Here is a 15742-nt window from a genome sequence, read left to right as displayed (position 1 = left end):
AGAAATGTGAACGGCTCGTTTCTCCTCTGACACGTCACATACCTGTGTGCCGCCATGGCTCAGTTGTCCAGGTACTACTGGGCAGTCATGACACCAAGAAGAGGAAATTACTGGACCTGGAGTCGGACTTGCCAGTAAGCCGTTATGTTGCGGTGCGGAGCACTATGAGCCTCTGCCGTATTTGACCGCCGTATCCTGTCTGTGACCCCCGTTCAACCCACAACCGGCAGGATTTGATTTTCCTTTCTGTTTCTGGTTGAAATCTGTACTCACACAGCGAGCTGAATGATATAATTTGCGCGCACAAAACTATTTTTAGTCGCAAATGCGAGTAAAATGCTTGCACGTAGAGCTCTGTGGAAAACAAATCACTACAGCAGCATATTGAGTGCCAGGTGGCCGGCGCGTGCTGTTATTGACCAGCGCGCGCCGGGACGGCGCATGGACACTCACCGTCTTGCGATTGGACTTTGAACTATCATATGTAGGGTACTGTGGAGTTTCAGTACCGCGGTCTACCATTACCAGTATACCCTGCAACACTAGTGACATCAGCCAATACTGTATGTAGTTTTTAGATGCGAAAAGTTCTAGACCCATGCAAATTAGTTCCGGAACGCACCAGGGCCTTTTCTGAGCATTTTCAGTCTTGTGTGCAATTCATCCTTCAGGGATTTACAGTATATTTAGGGATTAATCCAGGTTTCATATGAGAAGAGGAAATCTCCGCTCGTCGCTAGGCTAATTTATACAATGCAAAATGCCATAGGCTGGCGCTAATAACATTAGCATTTTGTATTTCATTGGATACGTGTTTAGTATGACAGTTGTTTTGCCGGTGAATCTTTAGGGTTATAATGGAGCCAAATTGTGTGCTATTACCTTTGTTAAATGTTGCTGTTGTCCTTGGCTTTATATGAGAGGAGGGAAAGATAGCCGGCCGCTAGGCTAATCAGGACAGTGTTTTGTCAGTGAACCTTGTGAGTTGTAACAGAGCCAAATTATGTGCCATTACTTTTGGCGTATGTTGCTGTTGTCCCTGGTTTTATATGAGAAGATGAAAAGATCGCTAGTAGCTAGGCTGATTTATACAATGTAAAATGCCATAGGCTTGAGCTATTAACGTTAGCATGTTGTATTTGTGGGGAAAATGTGTCCTGATAAAGACAAGTGTTTGTCTGTGAGTGCTGCAAGTTACATTGAAGATGATTTGTGTACTTGTATTTGAAATTGTCTCTATTAAGCCATTCTTAATGTGTGTTTTGGGTGTGTTTTGAATCAACTAAACTTTACAGCACTTCACAGAAAGCTCCGCTGCCGATTAGTGTTTTGGAGGTGTAACTGCAGAATGACAGACACACCACCGCACAAGTATAAATGCTCACAATGACGTAGGCGACGTGCGTAGGCGACATGCGTAGGGTCTACGCACAACCATAAATCTTGCTTTAGATTGAGCTTAATGTATGCAGTGATATTTGTGATCTCTGATAGCAGTGTTTACTCACTGTCTCCAAGCTATGACCATGGCATGTATTTGTGAATAACAAAGAGGTAGATACTAAAACAGGAAATAAAACTACACAGAGTGTACATATTTGCAGGTATCCCACATATTTTGAAAGGCTGTGATCACGTGACCAATGCGCTGATGGCAATAAACAAGGAAGAGGTCCCGAGCGCTTCTAAAGCAGGATTTATACTTGTGTGTCAGCCCTATGCAGAGCCAATGCCATAGCCAACGCAAGTGGTCTACGCCATTGTGAGTATATGTAGCCTGGTCATAAAATGAGGAGACCTGACACAGATAAACTACTTTTTGTGGGTCTTTACTCCCCGACTGCCAGGAATCAGCTGCTTGAATTTATTTAATTTTGAGACAATAAACAAAACAAAAAAATAGCTTTAGGCTTGCTTTAAAAAAATAAAGCAAATATGTCTTACAACACTTTGCCTTACAAGAGCTTAATACTGTCTCTTAACTCTAAACAGTATTAGCAACAGTGTCAGCATCATCAAAAGGTGCTATCAAGGCAACACTGGTATCTAAAGACAACAGTAGTGGCTCAGTCTCTCTCACTCCGGTGTGCTGCTTGCGCACCACACACACCCGGAAGTATCACGGCTTTCTTCTGTGCCTTTTCTCCCCTGCTGTCCCACTGTTCAGTATTCTCTCAGCGCAGTGGGGTTCACACACATTTAGAACACATTCGACAGACCTGGATATTTCCTTATAAAAATGTAGGAACACACACTTAAAAATACTGGTAACCTCCTGACTTTCTTGTTTTCAAAGTCCCAGTGCGAGATCTGCCAGGAAACAGCTCTTAAAGCGACAGCGTCATCTCAGCAAGATAACCAGTTTTCAACATATGAAATGATGTGACAGAAAAAATAGTATGAAAACAAAAATAAATAGTCACTATAATACTAATCCTCCAGGCAAATCATGTGTGTGTATCAGTTATACTACTGGAACAGCTCAAAACACTATATCTGCCTATAGTTCCCCTGGCTACATATACTTGTGAGGTGGTGTGTTTGTGTCACTCTGCAGTTACACCTCCAAAACACTAGTCGGTGGTGGGATTTCTGTGAAGTGCTGTTAAGTTCAGTTGATTCAAAACACACATTAAACATCGCTTAATAGTGACAATTTCAAACACAAGTACACAAATTGGCTTCACTATAACTCGCAGGATTCACAGACAAAGCACTTGTCTTTTGCCTAAACCTAACCTCTGTAACTTTATGTTCATTACGTAACTGAATTTTAAAGACGTAATGTCATTCATGGAGTGCAAATATATAGGATATCATTCAAGCTGTTGTGCATGCATTTTTCGTAGGATATCATATAAACCGTTCTATGAGAGAATGTTGCTGCCGAAGCTGCAAAATTGTCTACAATTGTTATTTTTTTTTTTTTTTTTTTTTAATTTTTACAATTCCTTTTATTTTGAAAGTCAGTGACACAAGTTACACCTTTGACCCCGTCATCACACTCGTCACCGATGTGGAGGACTCCAGCCATGAAACTTTGCAGCCTGAGGATGAGGTGGTAGCCTCAGGTACAGTGAGGCTAAAAACAGAGTTCAGATGATGTTTTTCCAAACAACTTTTTATGTCGGGGCTTCAGGACACTTGGATCACTACCGACGAGCAGTATGGAGATATTTTGTGGTTTCAATTATGTGTTTTTGGGACGTTTGAATCTGGGGCGCCGTAAGCCTTCATTAGGTGGAGTTTTGTTGCTACCCTCTCTCCCCTTGGAACTCCGCAAGTGTTGTGAGGACTCTAAAACTTCACCTGAGCCTCCCTCGGCATATGGGTGAGTAGATAATGGCTGCATTTTCATTTTTGGGTGCACTATCCCTTTAACACAAAAATGTCAACTCACAAGCCGGACTCAGGCAGAGTGTTTGAAAGCAATAGTTCGGCAACAGGTAACCAGCCAACATGGGCAAACAAAGCAGGCAATGAGCAATTGGGAACAGGCTGTGGTCAGAAACACTAAGACTGGGTAACGCTGTAGACAATAAGGAAATAGTGGGAAAGAGGGCTGGTACATGTGCAGGGGAGCTAATGAGGGAATGGGAACAACTGTCCTGGTAGGTGAGGAGTTCAGGTGAGTGTGATTTGCAGGAACACATCATGTGGGAAGCTGGGGAACGGCAGGTATCTGGGATGACAAGATGTTAATAACTGAAAAGAAAAATGTGAAAAAGAGCACAACAGGAGTAGCTGCTACTCTTAAAACTGAACTGTTCTTTCTGTCAGTGCAAGTAACTAAATGATGTTGATGTTGGTGACTGGATGGAAAGGATTTCACTATGAAGACTCAAACTACTGGAATTGTATAGGATGGAAAAAATTTAGCTAAGCATTGCACCGTCTCTTACATTATCTTAGTTTATACATTTACTAGATCAGTGTGATTTTGGTTGCAGTCTTAGATGGATTCTTAAGTGGAAGTTAAGTGATGTGTGTCCCTGTGCATACATGCATGTGTGTGTGTATACTTTACTCATGCAGTGGTTTGCATGTGTGTTTGTGATGTATTCGGGGGGAAGGAGGAGGGGAGGGGGAGGCTGGACTGGACAGATTCCGACGCATAATTTAAATTTAATTGGAGCAGGCCTGACTGGCTAGGGTCAAAATGAAGAGAAAATCAGTCACATTAATCAAGATAAAATTATCAGCTGATTAATCAGTGTTCTAATTATGGTGCCGGCGCTTCTTTTCTTTGTTCTGTTTTAATTACTCTGCTTCATTGTCTTTTCCATATGGCCAGCATGTCCCCCTCAAAATGCCCAGTGAGCACACAGACATGCAGATTCTGACACACACACTTACACACACGCACACACGCACACATCACCACTAACAGCAAAAATAATTAGTGCATGCTCAAATGTGAATCGCTTTGTAAAGGACTCGTCTTAAATTCAGAGTTCCCCATTTTTCGCTTGTTTTCTCCTGTCCTACACACTTCTGTGTGTCAGGGGCTTTGCTTTCACCCCGCGTCTCTTGCAAAGGGTTTTTAAAAAATGAACATATTTCAGCTCAACTTGTACCTCCCTTCAGTTTCTGTTACATACTCAAGTCATAGGTCTTCTCTGAGTCTGCCGGTGAGATTAGACATTTTTTCCACTTTGTGGGTCACACTACAAGATATTCATTTTGTTTTATGGTGTCCTCTTTGAGACAATCTGTAGTTTAAAAAAAAAAAATCTTGAATGCGTCTGGAAAGAGTAGGTTGTTTAAAGAGTCAATAGATGGCAGTATTGGCTGATTATCCTCGAGTACCTATTCTGAAGACAGATGCTGAAAGAAACTGGATTTTTAAAAGAAGATAAGAATATTCCATTTCGAAACAGTGCATGCTAACTAAAAAAGAAAAAAAACAAACCTTAATGGCACAGTTCAGTTTATGACTGGAAGTTTTCACACTGTCCATCCAAGGTATAAAGCTAAGATGACCAGTAGTAGTGAGATTATATTGTTTAATTCTAGAACACAGCCTGCAACCATGTAAAAATAATGGACGTAGCTACAGCAACGTCACCCATTGGTTTGTGGACTCCTGTTTTGAAGCCTTGAGTTCAATATTACGGCCTACTCCATCTTGGTTTTTTGGAGCCAGAAGTTACCATATTTAGGCAAGAGGCTTGAGCTGTGGAGGACCGAGGTATAGATCTGACTTAGAAATCAAGGGCGCTATTGGCAGACAGCCTATCACTTCAAGTGGCCCGACCATAATTATGCGTAATCTTAATTATTAACAGTTATAAACAATTTCACTCTCCTGTACAGTTGTCATAAAAAGATAACTAAGCCTCAGAGACCAAAATTGTTTTTTTTGCACCAGGCTGTAAACATGTTGATTTCTGTTGTGAAGTTGGACCAACTCACTCTTGGAGCCAGCCTCAAGTGGTCATTCAAAGAACTGCAGCTTTTGCCACTTCTGTTTTGGCTACATCTTTCAGGACCGTAGGTTGCCACTTGCCTGCAACGTACAACTACTGTACAATGTAATTCCTTCCAGTTTACATTTTTGTAAACTTTTATACTTTAAGTAAGTATACCAGTTTGGTAAATGTCAATAGGTACAAGGGAACATGATGTGAAGTGAGGAAATAAGGGAATAACAATCTAGGAGCATCAAAATAATTTATACCATTATTAGGCTACTACTATTTACTTTCGGTGGTGGGACACAGTCGCTGTTTTGCAAGTCACAAGTAAGTCTCAAGTTTTTGCACTCAAGTCCAAATTCAAGGCCGGTAAGTCCAGAGTCATGTCCCTAGTCAAGACTGACAAGTTCTGAGTCAAGTCCCAATTCATGATTGACAAGTTCAGAGTCAAGACCGTCAAGACCGGCAAGTCCAGAGTCAAGTCCCAAGTTATGACTGACAAGTTGAGAGTCATGTCCTGAGTCAAAACAGGCAAGTCCTGAGTCAAGTCTCAAGTCAAGAGGGGCAAGTCCAAAATCAAGTCAACATGGTGAATCAACTGAGAAAAGCCAATGAGGGCCAATGAGGGCCGATGAGAGCCGATGAGGGCCGACAAGGGCCGACAGTCTGGGACACATCGGGGTGACTAGGGTGACGCTCACTGACAGCTGAACATTGACTGACAGCTGCCTGTTGGATAGTGTGTAAGGGCCTTTATGGCCTAAACCAGCTGTATGTTACATAGTTATATGAAAGGGGTGATGGTTATGACCATATGACCTGCATTCAGATCTCAAGGATAGTTCCATCATGTAGCCTGTAATATTAGAATAGGTACCCAGTAGTTAAAAGGAATACCAACAGTATAAATGCCATTACCATATACTACCTGATCAAACTACTCTATTTTGTGCGGACCAATAGTTATATGTATTTGTTTTATTATATGATATTATTTTATAAAGTCTGCTTGTCAGTTATTAGCATTTGCATAGTAATTTGTTGATAGAAAAGTCTATGGATGGTGTAGCTGCCAGTAACGGGTGGGTTGGAAATCTTTTGTAGCTTAAATAATTACATAGAATATTATTTATCACACTAGAAACCGTGCATGTTGCCAAGGCTTTTATTATCTAAGATTTCTTCCAGTTTGTGTTAAGGCATTCTTGCTTAGCACCAGTGCTATCTTGTGCTAAGTGCTAACTGCTAACTATCAGTGAGTGTGGACTGGGATGTAATAAGTTAGTGAATAAAACATGTTCTGTTGCCACAGGGGCTCCACATTAGGCAGGGCAAAGTGGTGATTAGCCGACCCATCAAACTCTGCACTGTAATTCCCACCACCACTTCCTCCATCTTTCCTGTTTTACTCCCTCTTTCTTTATTCTTTACCTCTTTCCTCTCGCTGAATTCATGCTTTCTTTTTGTCATTTTTTTTTTTGTTTAATTTTTATCATTCCTCCTTTAGCAGTTGTCCATTGGATAATGCGTTAGAATTTTCTTCATGTTGTTATATAATCCTCCCAGAGAGGCACACAGTGTCCGTGAAACTCAGCAGTGGGTCCTGTTCTCTCTACAATTATGCATCAAAACAGAATAACAGTGACTGTATTACTTAATTTCACCATGTGCTCAGTAAAGGTCTGGTCACAGCAACATTTAAAACAGTTATGTTTCAGAGCAAATTTTATTTAATTATAAATTTTATTCAAACCTTTGACCTCTGCAATAGAAAATGGTTTGCTGGTGCCTGCATTGGTATTTTTGCCTATTGTGATGTAATTTCTAGGAGTATCTTCAAATCTTTCATATTCCTAAAATCTGTACAACCTAAGCTAAAAGGTAATGTTAGTCAATAAACCATAATAACTGATAAAGGTATTGATATTGTGCCATGGAAAAAATAAAAAAATCAGACTTGATTTTTCATCAGATTTTACAAGTAAAACACATTTATTATGTGCTTATTTTTATGAGCAGAGTGACAAGACGTTTCAATAGATTGATCATTCATTCTTCATTCATTCTTTGCACAACATGTAACATAGCCCAATGAAGTCATTACAAGCATACAACATGATGACACAGAAGACACGACCCTTAGCATTCTGCTGCAAAAAGAATAATAGTTCTATCTACTATGTTTTTTTTTTTTTTAGATCAATATATACAAGATTCTGCAAACAATGACCTCCCATGGCAGTTACAGGGAAACAGCCCTATGGGGAGATTCCCGTTGGAAATTGTGGCATAATTATGGCAAAATACTATGTTTGCACCACACGTAAGGTAAAGTAACGTCAGGTCATGACATAATGATGGTGAAGACAGAAGCTTTCTGCTGCAAAGAAAATGAATGCTTTAGCTAGTATGGTTCTTATTTTAGATGTATTTAAACAGAATCATGTCAACAACAATCTCCTGTGACATTCTGTGGCAGGTCCATTTTTATGGGGTTAACAAAATTACCGTGAATGGGAAAATAAATCTGTGCAAATGTTTACAACTTGAACACTGACTTGTGAATCAGCACCATTGACCAGTAGCAAACCATCTTGACAGTGCCGACCTTTGAGTCAAAAACTTAGGAAGCTAAGCTCACTAACTGTCTGACACCACCCACCTATGTAACTTACATTCATATGAGTTACATTATCCAGAGTAAAAACTGCTCTACCAAAGAGGTGTGGTTTGCAGATAAAACAGGAGTTATGTTCATGTTATATGGGATGTTGGAGATGGGAAAGAGTCCCATGTTCATGAATTTTCATCAGACAGCTAAACACAGATGTGGCCGGGAGGCAGAGTTGGTTATAAGACGGTGAAAACACTGTGCATATATGTTACCTTGACCAACAGACTTTGGCATCCATGTTTGTTTGGTTTTCAGGCAATACCATCAGGTGCTCAGCCGGATATAACAAAAATCTGTCTCCCAGTCATAATTATGACCTGGATGTGAATGATGTGAGTTAGGCTTTGGCTCACTGGCTGGATTGCTGGATTGCAAACCCTGTGAAAAGTCACTACTGAGGTTTTCCATGGACCCAGCTGTATTGGAGCTGTCCTGATATTGCTATATAGGATGCTGTTATTGTCAGCAATTTAGCAGAGCTTCATTAGCTATTCTGTATTAAAACAGGTCTACACATATGGACATGTTCTGCCAAGATGATCTCACAGAAATCCATGAAATTATCATGACCTCTGAGCCCGGCATTACATTATGGTAGCATGAATTGTGTTGAAATTACATGGTTGCTGCAAGGTCGGGTGTAGGCTCCAAAATTATTTGGTTAGGCTCATAAAAAGATTGTGTTTTTGGTTAAAATAACTTTGCTTGTTCCATATGGGATGTGAATATGTGATTAGGGATGCATGATAATATCGGCACATCATCAGTGTTGGCCAATATTGGCTTTAAAATGAACTATTAGAATTGGCAAACATGCTTTTTCTTAATTTGCACAATGAATGAATATTACATACATTGAAAATTATTGAATTTCATGTCTCCATCTGCTGCTGGGCCATCACGATAAGAGTATGCATGCATTACATGATGTTAATTCCACTACAGAAAGGACGTAATCACTAAAATTAGGTGGATAAAAAAGTGGATATCATTATTGTTGTTTCATGCTGGCATATCAGATACCGGCAAAAAATTAAATATCTTGCATCCCTATATGTTATAAAGTGACATAAGTACATCATGTAAGGCAACATAACTATGTAAAACACATAAGCATGTTAAGTTGGTGTGGACGTTTAGTTTTTGACAGGACACAAACTGCAGTCTCTTGGCTGAAAGTCAGGTGTTAATTTACCCATAAGCCACCCTGACCTCCTCCCTATGTGGACTGTCTTGCTCTTTATACTCCCTTTAGAGTAGTAACATTAACCACTGCCCATTATGTGACATCGTTGAACCAGGGAATTCATGTGTCCACTGCGAGAAAGGATCCTCATTGACTTTCTATTGGCACTGTTTTTGTGATGACGGCATGTTATTTCAACATAATAATGCCACCACCATGATCATTTCACTGATTCCTGTGAGACCAGGTTGTGTTCTGTGCTCTTTGGTCAGTGAATCAGTTTGGAATATCACAGGGGGGAAAGCACAAACAGTAAAAGCCACAGTGAACGGAAAAGGACTGCAGGTGACAGGCTCTTACTGTGGTTTGTGACCAGCATACCTCCAGCAAGTCATCAAGGTTAACAACTTTACCTTGCTGTGCAGAGGAGTAGAAAAACACTTGCACTGTGCCAGCATGGCTTGAATGCTTGTGACCACTGACAGCATGGCAGTGGAAAAAAAAACTTAACATCTACATTAGGGGCTCCAATGTGCTCTTTGGTAGAGTTCATTTCTGGCTGTCACCCAAATGTCTTTGCCATTGCTAATCATATAGGATGGGTGCCTTAACAGTAAAGTTACAAGAAGCAGGAACCAAAAAGGACACGCTCACCAAAATAGAGTAACTTAAATGCATTGATGCATTTTGTTCAAATAACATAAAATCAATTTCTATTTTTTACTTCAAATGCTCAGATAGTTTGGCTCATACATATACTGACATATCAGTATAAACTCTCTATCTAAGAGGCCACTAGATAAGATTTATGTCCAGACACTAATGACATCTGCAACGGATTGAAACATCGCTGCTTGTGTTTTATTGAGTTGTCAGTGTGTCGGAGTTGAATCAGACCACTCACACCAGCGTCGGCGACCAAACCTCTCTGAATATGTAATTAGCTGCAGCAGTACAAGTGTCTCATGAATATTCATGATCTTTTTAATTAGGCGGCTCTCTTCACAGCTAGCCGCCACAAAAAGTTACCTCCTCGTCACACATACTGTGCATGTGTGTGTGGTGTGTGTGTGACAGCGTTTCTTTGTGTGTGTGTCTTCTCAGTCCTCAAATGCTCATGTGGGGGAAGGGGTTGGTGAAAGAAAACTGATGAAAAGACGGGGAAAAGAATAAAGGAAAGGTGTTAGAATGATAGTCTGTCTGTCTGCCTATCAATGCAATTTCTGAACTATTGCTTTAAAAGAGTGGTGTGTAGAATTTAGTGGCATCTAACGGTGAGGTTGCAGATTGCAACTAACTGACTACCCCTTTACTCGCCCTGCATGTAGCCCCTAACATGTAAATCGTGCATGTAATTGTGACCCAAAAATGTACGAAACAGGAAAATCCAACAGATTCTCACTCTGACCACGTCACATACCGACGCTTAGTCATGGACTTTCCACATTGAGATATGACGTGCAAGGTACCCTAGCTGAGTTGGTTGTTGACATTCTGGGACACCGTGTCAACTTTTGCCTGTTACATGCATTGTCTGTTTTCAAAATACACTTCCGTTTTCACAGGAAATGTACAGTTCGCATACAGTGTTTTTCAAAATAAACACACTACGTCAGTACAACATTGTGTATTGATGTTTCTTCAACAACAAACGTAGATGGTTGGGTTTAGGAAAAAAAGAACAGGGTTTGGCTTTGCAATCTTATGAAGCAAACACCAGTCTCACAGGTAAAAGTCAATGGATGTTGGACCCGTCCACCACCCGTCCTACCCGCCTTACTTGGACTTCTGCCACCTTAACTTTTGTTGTTGTCCCGTTGTGTTTCACACTGATGTAGCTGGACGCTATTAAACAATAACGGTGACCAACACCATTTCATGTGGAAATGAAAGGACGGAAGGAACACGTATTGATGGACCCACTAGTCCATCAATACGTGTTCAAGCTTGAGGCAGCATTTACTGTACTAATCATGGTGGTGTACCACAAAAGAAACAAAAGAAGCAGATACTCTTGCAGTGCATGTGCGCTTGCACATGTGTATGTAAAGAGACAATGGAGTGAAGGAAAAGAGGCAGATAGAAATTGAACTGATACTATACAGGTTCGAGGTGAGCACCGACACTGTAATACCCAAACAACACTCCCATAACAGTGTTGTTGGCAGCATGTCACATGTTGTATTGAATTTCATTATTTCAGTTTGCCCGGGGCAAGGAAAAAAAGTTTGTGCAACTTGGCTGTAGCAGCCAACCCCCATAGCATTAGCTGTTGTCCTAAAGTCTCTGTCTCTCTTTGGGTTACTTGTTCCATTAAAATGTTGGCATTGTAGGATTCTGCAAACCACAAATATGTTACATTTGCATGTTTCATAGATACCATATATATATTTACAAAGTGATGTAGTATATGAGCTGACTCTGTCATCGGGAGGTGGAGGGAATGGTGGATGGAGTGAAACCTAGGCGAGACACCTGCCAAGCTGCTGACCACTAGTCCAGACTGTTGTGATTTAGTGAATCATTGCTGTGTTTCCAGCAGATTTGAGGCACCAAATTGTGGTGTTTTGTAGTGACTCATTGCTGTTTTTCAGGTGTAGTGCCAAGAAAAGTGTTTGTTTAATATCAAGATATTGCGTTGCATTGTGTTTCCAGCAGGGATTGTGCCCCTGAACTGATTATGTTCAGCCTAAACATATTTTCCTACCTAGAACGAAGTGGGTTTTGTGCCTAGAACATTATGGCCAATGTTGGGAAGGTTACTGTATGTAATGGGTTACATATTACTAGTTACCCTGTTATTAGTAAAGTAACTAGTTTAATACCTAATCAAAGTAATTTAACATTTGAATACTATTACATTTCTGACAAACTTCTTCAACTGGGCAATAAAGCTGAAAAATGTCTGGAAATCGGGTACACCAAAAGAAGGCATTCCTGCACAACGAAAGTCGGTAAATGTAACTGATCACAATTAGATTTCTTTTGTATTTTAATTACATGTAACCCTTCAATGCACATGCATACACTAGTTACTTCGCAACACTTACTTTCACTCCCAGCTGCACACACTTTCTCTTTCTCTGTCTCACTCTCAATCTCACCGACTCCACATTCAGTCCCCTCCAAAGGCTGAGTGAGGAGTTTGCTCTTGATAAACGCAATAGGCCTTCTCTAGAGCCAGTGTTGAGATTGTCCATTCTGAGCTACTGTAGAAACATGGCGCTTCAATGTGGCGGGCTCTGTGGAAGAGGACTTTCTCCCTGAGGTAACAAAAACACAACAATTCTTAGTTTCAAGTGATTATAAATCAAAGACAACATACTTATGAACATATATTCCATTTCTGCCAATAGATCCACCTAAATCTGGCACACAGCTCCTTTAAGATTAACATAAAGACTGGAGGAAGTAAGGAAGAAACAGATAGCTGGCTCATTCTTAAGCACCTGATGTCTACTTAAGCTAATTTACACATTGTATATCATTTATTTAACTTGCACAGAATTGTGAAACTGACAGCTATAGAAACTGTATTATAAAGAATTGTGAAATGGGAAACTGAGCTTCTAGAGGTAGTTATGTCAAGAAACGATTTCATGACAACAACAGCCGTGTTGTCATCTTGACATACAGTCATTGATACAGACAGCTAGCAAAAGTCTATTTTTTAATCGTGCTTTATCATTATTGTTTTAAAGCAAAGTCTGGCGGTCATAAAATGTACACGCATAGCACATTACAACTTGTAAATTACAACTTTCACAAACACACATGCAAACATGCAAATTATGCACTTTTATTAGACTACATATCTTTATTTACCCTTGGAAGGTTTGTTGAGCACAAATACATACAAGTGACATTAGTTTCCCTATTGTTATCACATTAATTGATTCTAAGGTATGGCAGTTGTCACACCTTGCCATACGCAATTTACACCTATGTCCTCCAGCACTTCTGTGCTGTACTTCTGGCTACAGTATGGGTTGCCAGAAATGGGCAGCGCTTAAAATTTTTAATGCAGTCATGATGGTACCAAACTTGGCAACCTCAGTGTGATGACAAGTCTCTGGGAAGCTGCTTGCAGCCACAGCGCCTGGATGTTGTTCACCAAGAAATTGTTCCATTATGTAACTATCTCTAAAGCGACAACTTGATGGTTTTTTCTTTCTGTTTTTGCTTGAGAAAAAAGAGATACAATATATATTTATTAGTGAGCCTGAGGTATTAGAGGTGAGGTATTAGTGGCACTTTTTTCACTTTAGAGAGCCAAACTAGCTGTTAACACTTGTTTACATTGTCATTAAACTAATCTAACATCCTCATCTAACATCTATCATCTAAGTAATCTACAGAGTGTTGAACTGTTCCAACCCAATCTCATTCCCAAGTTGGTAAGTACCGACACCTGGGCAGTGTCAATTGGCGTCAGACACCGATGCACCAAGGCACCTTTAGCATCAGTGTGAGGTGCATTGGGTGGCATCATTTTTTGATGCTTTGTATAACTACTTTAGCATAAAGAGCAAGAAAGTCTGCATAGGGTGGATGGGTCAAACAAACTCTGGACTTTCACCGAGGAGACAGCTGTTCGTGACCCGTGTGAAACCAAAAGTCAAATTATGCCAAAAACAACATAGAGTTGTATGCTAGTATGTGTAGTATACTTAGCTAGTGATGTCATGTGATGTTATGTCGTTAGTAACAAACAGTTATTTTAAGCCAAACCTCAATGTTTTTTCTAAACCCAACCATGTCCTTAGTAGTAAATCTACAGAAGAAATATATTTTGAAAAGAGCCTGTATGCATTTAATGAGCATAAACATGTACATTAACTGTGAAATCTTATTTTTTTTTTTCTTTGAAAAGACACTGCATGTAACGAGTGTCAACTGACACGCCACCCTTGAGCGTCCAAAACTGATGCTTGACAGGTACCCAGAGTGTCGCAGTTTGACACATTGGACCAATGGCCAAGCATTGGTATGTGACGACTTTGCAGTGAGAATGTGTTGACTACTCAACTGTCTATTGTTAATGTTCCCTTGAACAAGGCAGCTGACCCCCTCTAACTCTGTAACCAACAGTATTGTCGACTGTAGTTGAAGAGCTCCCAGGTGACATGACATAGTGCTTGAAGAGTTCCTTTCATTAAAAAAGGTCACAGTGTATAAAATATATCTGTAACAGATATTGGTTGGCTTATTTACTAAAGTGGCCAGTTGAGAACATGAATGCTAAATCTAGCAGGCTGATGGTAGCTTCCTATTACAGCAGCCGAGCTATGATCACATTAAGCATCCACTGACTGACATGTTTATGACTGTCACATGTAAGAAGTGCTATTAGATATTACCAGCATTCAATCTCATAAGTGATCCACAGAGGTAGGAATGATATCAGCATAGTGTTTGGAAAAGTGACTTTTTATAGGCGGACTTGTTGGTGATGTATAAAGCATGTTGAGTGACACTTGTGTCCACAAAGTAGAGGAGGTTTATTAAGAATTTGTTGTCTCTACATCAAATGCAAGCGGCTGAATTTATTGAGCGTTAAATTATTCTAATGTTTCTCCAGCGTGACTTTTATATGAAAATGAGGTCCAGTGTTTCGCTGGCATCAAGATATTTCTTCAAGCTTTTGAGAAGAATTGATGATTTTAGACCATCTGTTTCTAAAATGGAGATGCTTTATTGGTGGAGATTAATTTACTATATGGCTGAGTCAGGCTCTGTTTAGAAAAATGTTAATTGTTTATTGATCATCATAATAGGTGAATTATAATTTGATTGCCTCCTTGAATGGGCCAATTTTGCTTTTCTGCTACAATCTTCATTGTGATTAGAAACAGTGAGAGTCTCATTTTAATGGAGTTCATCTGGCTGGTCTGGCTGGATCAGGCAATTATACAGCTCTGAGATTCGGGTTCTACCATCAGATATTGACAGTTTTGTCACTCCACCTGCACAAGGTGACATTTGTTGTTGTCAGTCACACTGGTCTCTCTCTCTCCCTTTCATACTTATGCAATTAAAACATCTAAAGCCCAAACATACACTGACTGATGCCTCAGTTAACAGCCTAGTGGAGTCTGCAGTTCCAGTCCAACTGCAGAACAAGAGCGATCTCTTCTGGACATTCAGTGTCAATACAACCAGGAAAAGAAGACATGCACAACAGAGAGGATAGAAAATATGCTCATTAAAATCTCAATAAATGTCAAAGAGACTGTATCTTATGATTTCCCACTAAATAGATATAAAAGTATTACTATAAATGCCCTTTTGGTTGGAACAATGACTGATGATACTAGTGCATATGTTCAGTGAGACTGAATATTGGACGTAGGACTAATCAGACTAAAGGAGTAAAGGAGGCCACATTTACAAGAACACTAATATTCCACTGTCATTCCAAATATGACAAATTGGTCATGTACACAGCATATTGCATTTAAATAG

Source organism: Epinephelus moara, chromosome 19 (genome assembly GCF_006386435.1).
Source record: "Epinephelus moara isolate mb chromosome 19, YSFRI_EMoa_1.0, whole genome shotgun sequence".
Classification (NCBI taxonomy): domain Eukaryota; kingdom Metazoa; phylum Chordata; class Actinopteri; order Perciformes; family Serranidae; genus Epinephelus; species Epinephelus moara.
The sequence above is the reverse complement of the archived record's forward strand: the minus strand, read 5'-3'. Positions refer to the sequence as shown.